The following is a 12,012-nucleotide window of genomic DNA, read 5'->3' as shown; positions in this document are numbered from 1 at the left end:
GGGGATATTCGGAGGGTCACGTCCCTCCCTTGTTGATTACTCCAACTCCACTTACCTCATTATGTATTGAAATTAAATTGAGAATTCAGAGAGCCCCACATGTCTTACAGTGATACCACCCTCTGACAAAGCTTTTCTCCTTAACCAAAAGAGCCGGGCTCCTCTGAGCCCTCTCTCAACGAGGCCTGTCAACCTCTCCATGAGGACTTGAACAAACAGCAACACTAACATGGTTTCTAGGCATCCCCAAGGTGACCCTAGGTGCACTTGAAGTGCTGCCTGAGAAAACAGAAGGCTGCCCAATTTACCGTTGGTTTCAGCCAACACCCGAACACAGGGCCCATGTCTCCCAGCCTCTGTGGGGAGGTAAGGAGCCTAACTTCCATCAGAGTTAAGAACCACATGGGGTTTACCAGGACCAACTCCACCGTTTACAGATTTTTTTTGTAATTTTCGCTTCCTTAACTCTACTGAGCTCCATCCCACCCTTCCCTGTTCATTCTGCTTTAAAATGCCCAGCCACTCTGTACAAATAGAAGTTGAGTGCAGTTCACGTTGGACACTTTTCCCTCTTGCAATAGTGCATTACTGATTAAAATCTGTGCTCTCTCTGGCACCTCCCATCTTTCAGCTGCTAGAAGTTTCCTTTGTGACCCTTCAGGGATAGTCTTTGCATTCCAGTATAGATGTGCCTTTCCTTTATCAGCCACTTAGGATTTTTGTTCAAAACATAGAGTACCATAGGTACTGTTCCCCTCGTCCCAACGATATTCTGAAAATCGTTCTATGGCATTCACAAGTCTGGTCATCCTTTGGATTTCCCTGTCGGGATGTATCACAATTGTTTAGTCTGTGCCGTTTGATGAACAATTACATTGTGTTCGATCTTACAGACAGTGCTGGTGGTGGATTTCCTTGTTGATTGGTTTTGGGGTAGATCGACATAAAGAGTAATAATAGCAAAATCTTGACTTGGTATTTCCCACGTGGCGAGGCAGGAGTCTCAGTTGACTCAGGTAACACTCAGGATGATGGTATTATTGTCTAACCCATTTGGGAGATGAGGTAGAAGCGTAGGGAGGGTAAGTGATTGCCCAGGGTCACACTGGTCAGGGACAGAACAGGGTATCAACCTAGGCGGGCAGGGTATTGCCTTTTTGTCTTAGAAAAGGAATTGCTGGGTGTATATATGTTATATTTCTATGAATGTGGCTACTTGTGCCTCCAAAGAGCTTGGACAATATTATATTCCCACCAACATGCTTGCTTCACTTCAGTCTCTCTCAAATAAAAAGTATTAATAGGCTTTTGGGTCTCTTTGCCTTTTGAAAGGGGAAAATGTTTTAATTTATAGGTCTTTCATCAGAGTAAGTTTGACTATTTTTTCATATGCTTAAAAAACATTCTTTTTCCTCCCTATCTTCCTTTTTCCCTCCTTCCCTTCCTTCCATCCTACTATCTGTTCAATTCTTTTGTCCAAATTTCTATTATATTGGTAATGTTTTCTTATTGATTTTTAGGTGCTTTTTATAAATATAGATTTAGATATGTTTTGCAAATATATTTCCCAGACTTACCATTTGCCTCTTAATTTTACTTTTGATATTTTGTGCTATGCAGAAATTTGAAACTTTTAATGTAGTCAAATTTATTATCCTTTTGTTTATTTATTTTTGAGGGGGAAGCTTTAGAATTTCTTACCTAGAAAATGCTTCCCCATTCTGAGATTATGTTCCAAAAATGATGCTATATTTTCTCCAAATACTTATTTCCTTAAAATTTATCTGTTACATCTTTGGTCCTTTTGAAATCTTTATAACTGGGTGCTGTGATCTGAATGTTTGTGAGCCCCCCCCCCCACAAACACATATGTTGAAAGCTAATCCTCAGTGTGATGGTATTGGGCGTTGGAAGATCATGAGGATAAAACCGTCATCGGTGGGATTAGTGCCCTTTTAAGAGAGGCCCCAGAAAGTTCCCTCATCCCCTCTGCTATGTAGGACAGCAAGAAGACAGTGATCTATGAACCAGGACTATGTGTTCTCACCAGACCAAATCTGCTAGTGCCTTGACCTTGGACTTCCCAGCCTCCAACACTGTGAGACAGATTTCTGCTGCTCATAAGCCATTCAGTCTGTGGTATTTTTGTTACAGCAGCCTGAACGGACTAAGGCACTGGGTAAGCCATGAGATAGGAACAATAGACCCCTGTAGAGGGATTTTATAAAGCACTCTGGAGGATTGGGATGTGTAAATCAGTCAACTTTGTAAAATCACATATATTCCAAAAATTAAACTGGTCCTGTCTGTTACATGGTCTCTAGCTTGAAGTTCCTTAATATCCTTTCCTTAGAACTTTCCAGAAGCTCTGCTGATGTAGGCTTCCCCTCTGGTACTACTTTGACTCATTAAACCATCTTCCTTCTGCTTTTCTGTGTCTCATAGGCTGGGTTCATTCCTTCTTACAAAGGGCATAGCTTTGGGTGGTGTGGCAGACTATACAAGATCAGCCTGTAGACTCCAGATGCAAACTGTGGGTTCAATACCTGATTCTGTCTCTTTTGGTTGCGTAACCGTGGCACAGTACATAATCTGTCTGTGCTGTGTGACATTGGGTTAGTTGCTTAACTGTTCTGTGCCATGGTTTCCTCCTCTGTAAAATGAGCATCAAGCTCAGCTTAAGATTCTGGGGAGGATTTAGTAAATTACTGTATGTAAAGCATTTCAACGAAATGCACAGAGCAAGCACTTAGCAAATGTCATCTATCATCATCATTATTATTACTGATTTGTCAGATAAGTCTGGTAAGTTTAGGTGGAACAATATGGTTTTCTCATAGGGACATTTTAAGAAAATGCTAAGTGCTAAGAACATCAGCTCTGCGTTTACTGGCCTCTCTTCTAGGCTTGCAGGGTGATGTAGGAAAGACATTAGGATTCAAAGCTGACAGCCAAGAAAGAATTCTTGTGAGTCTTTGGTGCAAAAAGGTGGTTTTATTAAAGCACGGGGCAGAAAGAGCTGCACTGGGATTATGAGGAGTGGCCCATTATAGACTTTCAAGTTGGGAGGGGGTTAGGCAAAGTGTAAGCTTCCCAGGTGTTTTGGAAACAAGGTTGCCAGGATCCTGAGGGGGCTAGCTATTGTTAGGAAAGATCATTCGTTACTGTTTAGTAAAAACTCAGTCATGAGACCCTTCAGATATATATCGGAGGGTCATATGCTTGGGGGATGATTGCCAGCCTGTATCTGGGATGGTGGGGGTAGAGATAAAGGAGCTTTCCAAAGGAAGTTTTATATGTTCAAGTAGACTTGCAAGGTATTGGGGGTTGGGCTAAGATTGCCCTTTGCCCTTAGCAAAGTATCAACCTCGAGGCAGTTGAGTTCCTAGAGGAATGTCACTCTGCCTGTTTCAAGGACTTGTCAGTGGGCCGTAGGGAGTAAGGAAATTTAGTGATTTTTCTTCTGCCTTTGTTTCTCGCATCACAGGGGACAGTCTTCTCCCTCTGTCTCTTCACGATGTCTGTCCTCCATCTGCGTCCTTGGGTCCAAGTGTCCCCATTTCATAAGGCACCGTTGTACCGGATGAGGGCCCACCCTAATGGCTTCACGTTAATGTGATTATCTCTGTCAAAACCCTGTCTCCAAAGAAGGTCATGTTCTGAGGTCCTGGGGGTTAGGACTTCAACAGATGAATTTGTGGATGGGGGGACACCAGCCATGACATAACTTGCCCAAAACAGAACATGCAATGTTGCCCAGAAACATGATCTGTCCTGTATTTCCCTTCTTGGCGAGCCGTGTGCTACCCCCGCACCCCAACCCAGCCAGAGGCCCAGCACTTTTCCCATTTCCTCCTCCCTCTCCCACCATCCAGCACCAGAGCTGGCAGATTCTCTTCTCTGTACCCATTTCTCCCCTGCTCCACCAAGCTCAGGTTTCACTCATCTCCTCCTTTTACTGCCAGGAGGCATCCTTGTCTCCAGTCCTGTGCTTCTGGAAGGGACCAGAGCAACTTCTCTAAAATGCAAATGGCACATCCCCTTTTCCTCCCCCACAAGCCCTCGGAGACGTGGTCTCCCTCTCCAGCCTACCCCTCCTCTCCAGCCTACCCCTCACCTCGTTTCTTCCCTTTCCTGGTGCCTGGGGTGCCTTTCCTGGCGCTTCTCCCCACTCCTCACTATCATCTTTGAAGAGCAGCTGCTCCCTGTCCTTGACAGTTTGGAGACACTTCTGTCTGCTTTCCTGACTTCAGCCTGGGCACTCATGCAGCTGGAAACCCCTTCCCGTCCCCATTCAGTTCTGGGCATTAAGGTCCATGAGGTCAGGGCATCTTGTTCATTCTCCTGTCTTCCCCTCCCCCAGCCCAGGTACTGTTAAAGGAAAAATTATCCTGACACTTCTTAAAACAATAGGAAAGACTTTATTCAGGACTGTTGCTATAGGTGTCAAGACTGTTGGATAGGGGACAGAGACTGGGCTCAACTCTGAATACAATAAAGTCAGCTGGAAACTTATAGCCATGGAGCAGAGTTGGAGGACAGGTTGGGGGATGGAAAATTACTAAGTGGTTACATCAAGGTAAGAGGATTCTCAGTAAACCGACATCACAGGATTCTTGGTGAAGGTAGGCCAGGGTGAGCCAATGTCGAAATGCAGGGAATGAGGAATTTGATGTGATATTGATCAAAGGTGATCAGATGCCGAGAGGGGAGAGATTCTCGCTAAACTGACTCCGCAGGATTGTTGGGAACACTGGGCTGAAGGCAGGATGGGGGCGAGGTCTAGGCATGGAGAAGAGGAGAGGGCCCCCTGGGAACCTGGCTGAAAGTCTGGCCAAAAGAGAGTCTTTGCTAGCACCCCAGTTCCCAGTCTGTAATAGGCCCACTATTCATGCCCAGTGATTTTAATGTATTTCTGAGTAAAGGGCCTTTAGAATAGTGGTGTTTTAAAATTTTTTAAAAAAATATTTTATTTACTTATTTATTCAACAGAGATAGAGACAGCCAGCAAGAGAGGGAACACAAGCAGGGGGAGTGGTAGAGGAAGAAGCAGGCTCATAGTGGAAGAGCCCGATGTGGGGTTCGATCCCATAACGCCGGGATCACGCCCTGAGCCGAAGGCAGACGCTTAACGACTGCGCCACCCAGGTGCCCCGGTGTTTTAAAATTTTGCTCTTCTTGTGAGTTAAATTTAATTCAGTTTCTTCTGTAACTTTTCTACCAGAGGAAGCTCAGCCCTTTTGGAGTTTGTCTTTCAAGGTTTTCAAACAGAGCACCCACTTTGCAGAGGAACGTCTTGTCAGAAATCACTATATTTCAAGCTTCAAAAAGACAGGGTTTATGATAGGCCTGAAACTATCAGGTATTTTTTTCTATAAGATATAGGAGAAAACCGTTGTGACTACTGTTTAGGCAAAAAAAAAAAATTCTTAAAAAGGACACAAAAAGTGTCCCTAAAATAAACAATAAATTTAACTTCATTGAAATGTAAAAAAAAAAACAACACAAAACAAAACCCAAAAAACCCCGAAACACTTCTACTTGTCTAAAAATACTCTTAAAGTAAAAGACATGTCACAGATTGGGAGAAAAATATTTACCAAAGGCTTATCTGATAAGTCTTGTATTCAGAATTTATTAAAAAGACCTCTTATGATGCAATAATAAGAAAACAAACAACCTAATACAAAAATGGTCACAGATCTGAACAGACGTTTCACCAAAGACACACACCAATGGCAGGCAAATGCATAAAAAGATGCTCAACAGTATTAGTCATTCAGAAAATGCACAGTAGAATTACACCACGCACTTGTTAGAACACATAAAAACAAAAACTTAATGCTAACAATACTGAGTGCCTAAAGGACAAGGAGTAACTAGAATTCCTGAATGTTGCTGGTGGGAATGCAAATGGTATCGTCACTTAGGAAAGGAATTTAGAAATTTCAATAAAAGTAAACACACTTATTTTACCAACAATTCTACTTCTAGGTATTTATCCAAGAGACAGAAAGCATACGTTTACATAAAGATCTGTGTGTAAATGTTTATAGCAACTTCAGTCATAATCTCCAAAAACTGGAACCAAACGCTGTGTCCTAGACAAGCAGATGGTGGAACAGCCATGCCGCGGAAAACCTTCCGCAAGAGAAAGGAATGAGCTTCTGACGCACACAGGAACATGGATCCGTTTCAAGAGTGTTACGCTGCGCGAGAGAAGCCATATAGAAAAGACTACATGATACAGGATCGCGTGTTTAGGACTTTCTGGAGAAGGGAAAATTATAGGCACAGAAGACAGACCAGAGGTAGCATTCTGGAAGCCTGAGCAGGATTTGGCATGACGCCCCAAGATCTCACATAGCTGAGGATGTTTTCCTGTGGAGGAAGAGGGCAGTGTGGGTGCCAAGTGGGACAACGGAGCTTTCTGAAGTGATGGAAATACTCAATATCTTGATTATAATGGCGGTTACAAGACTTTTTATCTTGGTCAAATCTCATTGAACTATACACCTTAAATGGCAAATGTCGTTGTATATAAATTATACCTCAATAAACAAAAAAGGTCGCGTGCATAGCACAGTGCAGGCTCCAATTAATGAACATAGAATCAACAAACACATGAAAAAGTACTTGTTGGAGGAATGAAGGAACGAAGTGGAGACCGGATTTTGGGTTGAGATTGATAACAGTTTTTTTTAAATTTTATTTATTTATTTGATACAGAGAGAGAACACAGGGCAGGGGCAGAGGGAGAGGGAGAGGCAGACTCCCTGCTGAGCAAGGAGTCCAATAACAGGGATCAATCCAGGACCCTGAGATCGTGACCTGAGCCCAAGGCAGGCGCTTCACCGACTGAGCCACCCAGGTGCCCCAAGATTGATAACAATTTTATGTGACCATAACTTTGTGGATAATTTTTGCGATCTTTTCCCATTTCTTGGGGGATTGTTGGACAATGGAAACTGGTGATAAAGCAGGCTAAGTCACAGGTGTATCAAACCTCCAGATACAGAAGAGGTCTCTATGTGATTATGTTTAAAGACGCGGAAGAAACGATTTTGGGGGGGGGGTAATTTTTAAGAAGAAAAAAATAACTTTGTGGGGGATAAGGAGAAGGAATATGGGCTCAAGGCATTAGAAGCCCTACATCATTTTTCAGGCTATCCACGGGAAACGAGAAGTGAGACAGACTAATTAAGTTAGAATTGTACAGCAGGGGCGCCTGGGTGGCACAGCGGTTAAGCGTCTGCCTTCGGCTCAGGGCGTGATCCCGGCGTTATGGGATCGAGCCCCACATCAGGCTCCTCCGCTGTGAGCCTGCTTCTTCCTCTCCCACTCCCCCTGCTTGTGTTCCCTCTCTTGCTGGCTGTCTCTATGTCTGTCAAATAAATAAATAAAATCTTAAAAAAAAAAAAGAATCGTACGGCAACTTCGTGGCTGCCCAGGGTCACTTGAGACCTAGCAGAGTCTGGAGACCACGCTAGTCCCCTCCTCATCCTGAGAGTCGGGGGTGAGCAGGGCAGCACAGGCAGGGTAGAAAGGATAGAAAAAATCAGACACAAAAGATGAGGGAGCGTGAAGGAAGAGAGAAACCGTGGGAGCCTAGAGAGAAGGAAAAGAAGATGGAGAAGGAGGAAGGCAGGAGGAGGAGAAGAAAGAAGAGAAAAAGAAGAAGAAAGATGTCACCGTGAAGGGAGGTGTCAAGTGTCCTCTGCATTTGGTTCTGGTGTCACTCATCGGTACCAGATCTTTTACCAACTTGCGTCTGAGCTTTCCGTCTTCAGGGCTGACCTCTCTTTCGACAAGTTGTATATTAAACAGAATGTAAACAATAACTGCTTTAAAATGGTTTGGTGCCGGTTTTCACTTCTTTAGCCAAGCTGTGTGTTGCTTTTGACTTCAGTTCTTTCTCGAAGGCAGATGGTTTTACACACTGAGTTTTCAGTGCCATGAGGTTGTTCAACACACGGGGTTGAGGAGGATGTGAAGGCCCTCGGTCCTTTGGGAGCCCCACCATCCCCTATTTTCATGACCTTTCAGCCTGCTGGAATCTCCTGGTTTATTCAGGCCCATGGACGCTCAGGATTCAGAACATGGCTCCGTGTAGTGGCAGCTTCCTGTTCCCTGAGGGCTGACATTGGGCAGAGGTAGTAAAGGGACCAGAGCAGAGAACAAGGGACGCCGTTCTGTACTAATGGGTCTGAGGGTTTGGTAACCAGAACTGGTGGCTTGGAGACTTCACAAAGTCCAACCAGAGAATATGTCCCTGCCCAGTGGATCGCAAGCTCTTTTCACTGAAGCACTGCTAATATCTATGTTTTATTTACATCAAGACCATTACACTTAAGTACATATCCAAAATAAAGGCTTGAGGAAACAGTGCTTTTTTATTATTTGAAGAATTCTGTGCTTTTTTGTTCTTCCCTAGACTATTCAATTTCATTAACAACAACAAAAAATGCGTGTGCAGACCTACTAATGACAGCACACCCCTTAGAGTTTCTGTAGGTTGAGAAACACTGACCTGGAGCAGGGCCCTCAAAGTGTGGTGAGACCCAGGCCACTCACACCAGGACCGCCCAGAAGTGGGTGTGGATTCCCGGTATCCACGACAACTCTCGGATCTCCTAGAGATGGTGCCTGGGACTTTGCATTCTAACCACATGGCTAGGTGATTCTATGCTCACCGAGGTTCGGGAACCACTGGCCCGAGAGCACATAGGCTGCTCCTAGCAGAGGTTTCCAGCTCTGATCTGTGGAGCCCTGAGGACTATAGCGGGTGCACGCTGGGGAGACATCTACGGAGCTGCCCCTCTTGATCTGTGTAGGAGTTCATGTGCACAGTCGTTTCTGCTTCTGAAGAAAAGGTCTGAAATTTGGGGGAAAGAAAATGCATGTGATAAGGGTTTTGAGGCTTCATCTCTGGAAATAAAAATCTCAGTTACGTTCTGTCTGCCAAAGGGAGAATCACAGAAAGGGAATGGCTCCCTTTAGTGGTAAGGAAACATTACAGAACATTTTGCTTCGTAGACACTGGTCCTAAGTCAAAAGGAGCCCCTTTAGAAATACAGCTTCCCAATGTGGGAGATATCGAACAGTTTAGCAAAAACTTAAGTATCTTGTATTAGAATCCATATGTTGGAAGATTGTTGTCAAACAGGACATGCTTATCACCTTGAAAGAGAAGAAACATATTTTCTTGGGAAATGAATTTAATGTATACCACTTGTCTCTAAAGTACCATAACCTTTTTTTTTTTTTTTAAGATTTTATTTATTTAGAGACAATGTGCGAGCAGGGGGAGGGGCAGAGGGAGAGAGAGAATCTCAAGCAGAATCCACGCTCAGTGTGGGGCACGACGTGGGGCTTGATCTCAAGACCCTGAGATCATGACCTGAGCTGAAATCAAGAGTTGTGGATGCTTAACCAGCTGGCCCACCCAAGGCGCTCCTAAAATATCATAGTCTTAGGGTGTCTGGCTGCCTCAGTTGGAAGAGTATGTGACTCTTGATCTCTGGGTTGTGAGTGCAAGTCCCAGGTTGGGTGTAGAGATTATTTAAATAAGTAAATAAATCTTAAAAAAAAAAGTACCATAGCCTTTTGGGAACACTATAATCAATTGTTTCTTAAAAGTGTGTGTATGTGTGTGTGTGTGTGTGTGTTTTAAAATGAACTCCATGCTATATATAATTTTTCTTATACTAAGCAGTCTATATGTAAGCACACATATGTGTATATACAGGACACACACACACACAAACATATTTTTTTTGTCTTGTGAATCCTCAATTCATTATTTGCCTCTAGAAAGTAAAGACTAAATGCTAAAAAAATGTATAAGGGAGGGAAGTTTAATTTTTAAGAAAAGCATGACTTTTTTGTAATTAAAAAATGATTTGTAAGGTGGGTTGAGAGGATGAGCAAAATAGGTGAAGGGGACTAAGAGTTACAAACTTCCAGGTAGAGAAGGACTAAGTCACTGAGATGAAAAGTACAGCGTAGGGAATACAGTCGGTGATGTTGTAATAACTTTGCGTGCTGACGGGTGGTGAGCGCACTTATTGTGGCGAGGGTTGCTTAATGTACAGGATTGCGGAATCACTGTGCGGTGCACTGAAACTAGTATAACACTGTATAGCAACCATACTTAAGTAGTAACAATTTTAAAAAATGATTTACAAGGAAGAAAATATCTACTGGTTATGGCAGAACATACTGGTTAGGGCAGAATGTGATTCTGTATTCTGGCTCAAAGGGAAGTTTGAATTATTCTTGTTGTTTTTGATATATGAGTGATTAGATATAAAAGTCGAGGCTGAGGTCAAAAGTGAGGTGAATGATTTTAATTCTAGGCAGGAGGTCATAACTACACCCAAAGAAGCAAATGCAGATTTTCAAAAGATCTTCCAACTTTAGTAAAGCACCCACGAGTCCAGGATCTGGCATAAGCAAATGTGAATTTTGTTAATAATGTCTGCCTTGCTTTTCCGTGTGGAAATGGTCCATCCTTCTGTACCTGGGTCTTCCAGGCTACCTTTGACAGCCTGGGCTTGGACTCACCCCCTCCATCCAGCCGCTGCAGCTTTCCTGTTCTGTATCTCTCCTACTCTAGGAGGATACCTGGTGCTTTGACTAGTCCAATAAACCACCTGAAATTAATCCCCAGAGAGGTCCCACTGGGAATAGACTCAGAGATGCCCCCTCTCTACCATCATCACCAGCAGGTTGCTATGGCCATCCAGAGATGTATCTAACTTCCAAAGTTGCGGCATTCTATCTAACTTGTCCCCCATGAACTGTGTCTAACTGAGGAAATATTCCAAGAGCAGGGATTCGAGGCCAGCACCAAGGGAGGAACGCTAGGCAGTGATAGAGATGTTCGGGATTGGCTATATTTTGGAGCAGGTTTCCCTTGCTTGTTTTTCTCAGAATCAGGCTGTGTACGTGGCTCTTTGCTTCCCTTACTTCACACTCCATCAGAGAGATTGCATGGGAGATAAGACTGGGATCCAAAGGCAAGCCCCATTTTAGTTGACTACCAATTTCATCTATTTGCTTGACAGATTAATAGGTTGCCAGGAGACCAACTCAAATATGATATTGTTTTCTATTCTGTTAAAGAGGTGGTCTGGATAATGAAAAGTAACTTATTCTTCAGCCGTTGCTTCTTGTGGGTTTGAGTCAGGCACATTCTAGCAATGCACACAGGATAGGATTCCTTTCTCTGGAGGGCTGGCTGGGAATGAATGGCTGGAAAATGATGTTGAAATTCTTAGAGGGGCCTGAAGCCTTCAGGTGTCTACTCCTTGGTCAGATGAAGACAAGCAAGCCCCTTTCGGGATACTACAATAGAGGAGAAGTTTCTGTGGGCGAGCTTGTTTCAGACCCTGGGAAATCCAGTACGAGGCAGCAGGAGTAGTAAAACATGCAGTTAGCTGAGGTTCAGATATCTCAGATCTAGCCTTGCCTCTGCCATTCATTAGCTAGGGAAACTCTGATAAAGCATGAAACTTACCTCAGCTTCTGCAAGGGAAACCCAGAAGCTTCCATAGAAATATGCAGCCCAAATCCTCCAAGGTTGGCAATGGAAAATGATTTCCACAAAGGGAGGGGTGGCTGGACTTTCCAGCCTTGACTCCTGGTCCCTGGGCCTCATTTTACTAATTACTGGTTGGGCAACAAGAGCCACAACTCAAGAACTGAGAGGTAACTTTCTCTCAGACCTTATTTCCTCACCCGTAAAGCTCACCTGAGGTGTTTGGGTGATGTAAGCTTTGGAGTCTCATTAAGAGCTGACAATTTATGAGTCTGAGACTCTAAGTTGTCAACAATCTCACCAAGAGAAGACCTTTCAGAGAAGATTGTTTCAGGCCACCCTTATTAGAGGACGCTGCTGTAGGTCAAAGGGAGAACTTTGGTCTCAAGATGACCTGTTGACTGGGGTCTTCTACTGTGTTGTGAGAAAATACTTTTCAGTTCAGACTTTCAATCTGGACTTCATAGCAT

This window comes from Ursus maritimus, unplaced genomic scaffold, assembly GCF_017311325.1.
Source record: "Ursus maritimus isolate PB19 unplaced genomic scaffold, ASM1731132v1 scaffold_23, whole genome shotgun sequence".
NCBI lineage: Eukaryota > Metazoa > Chordata > Mammalia > Carnivora > Ursidae > Ursus > Ursus maritimus.
This window is presented reverse-complemented; position numbering follows the sequence as displayed.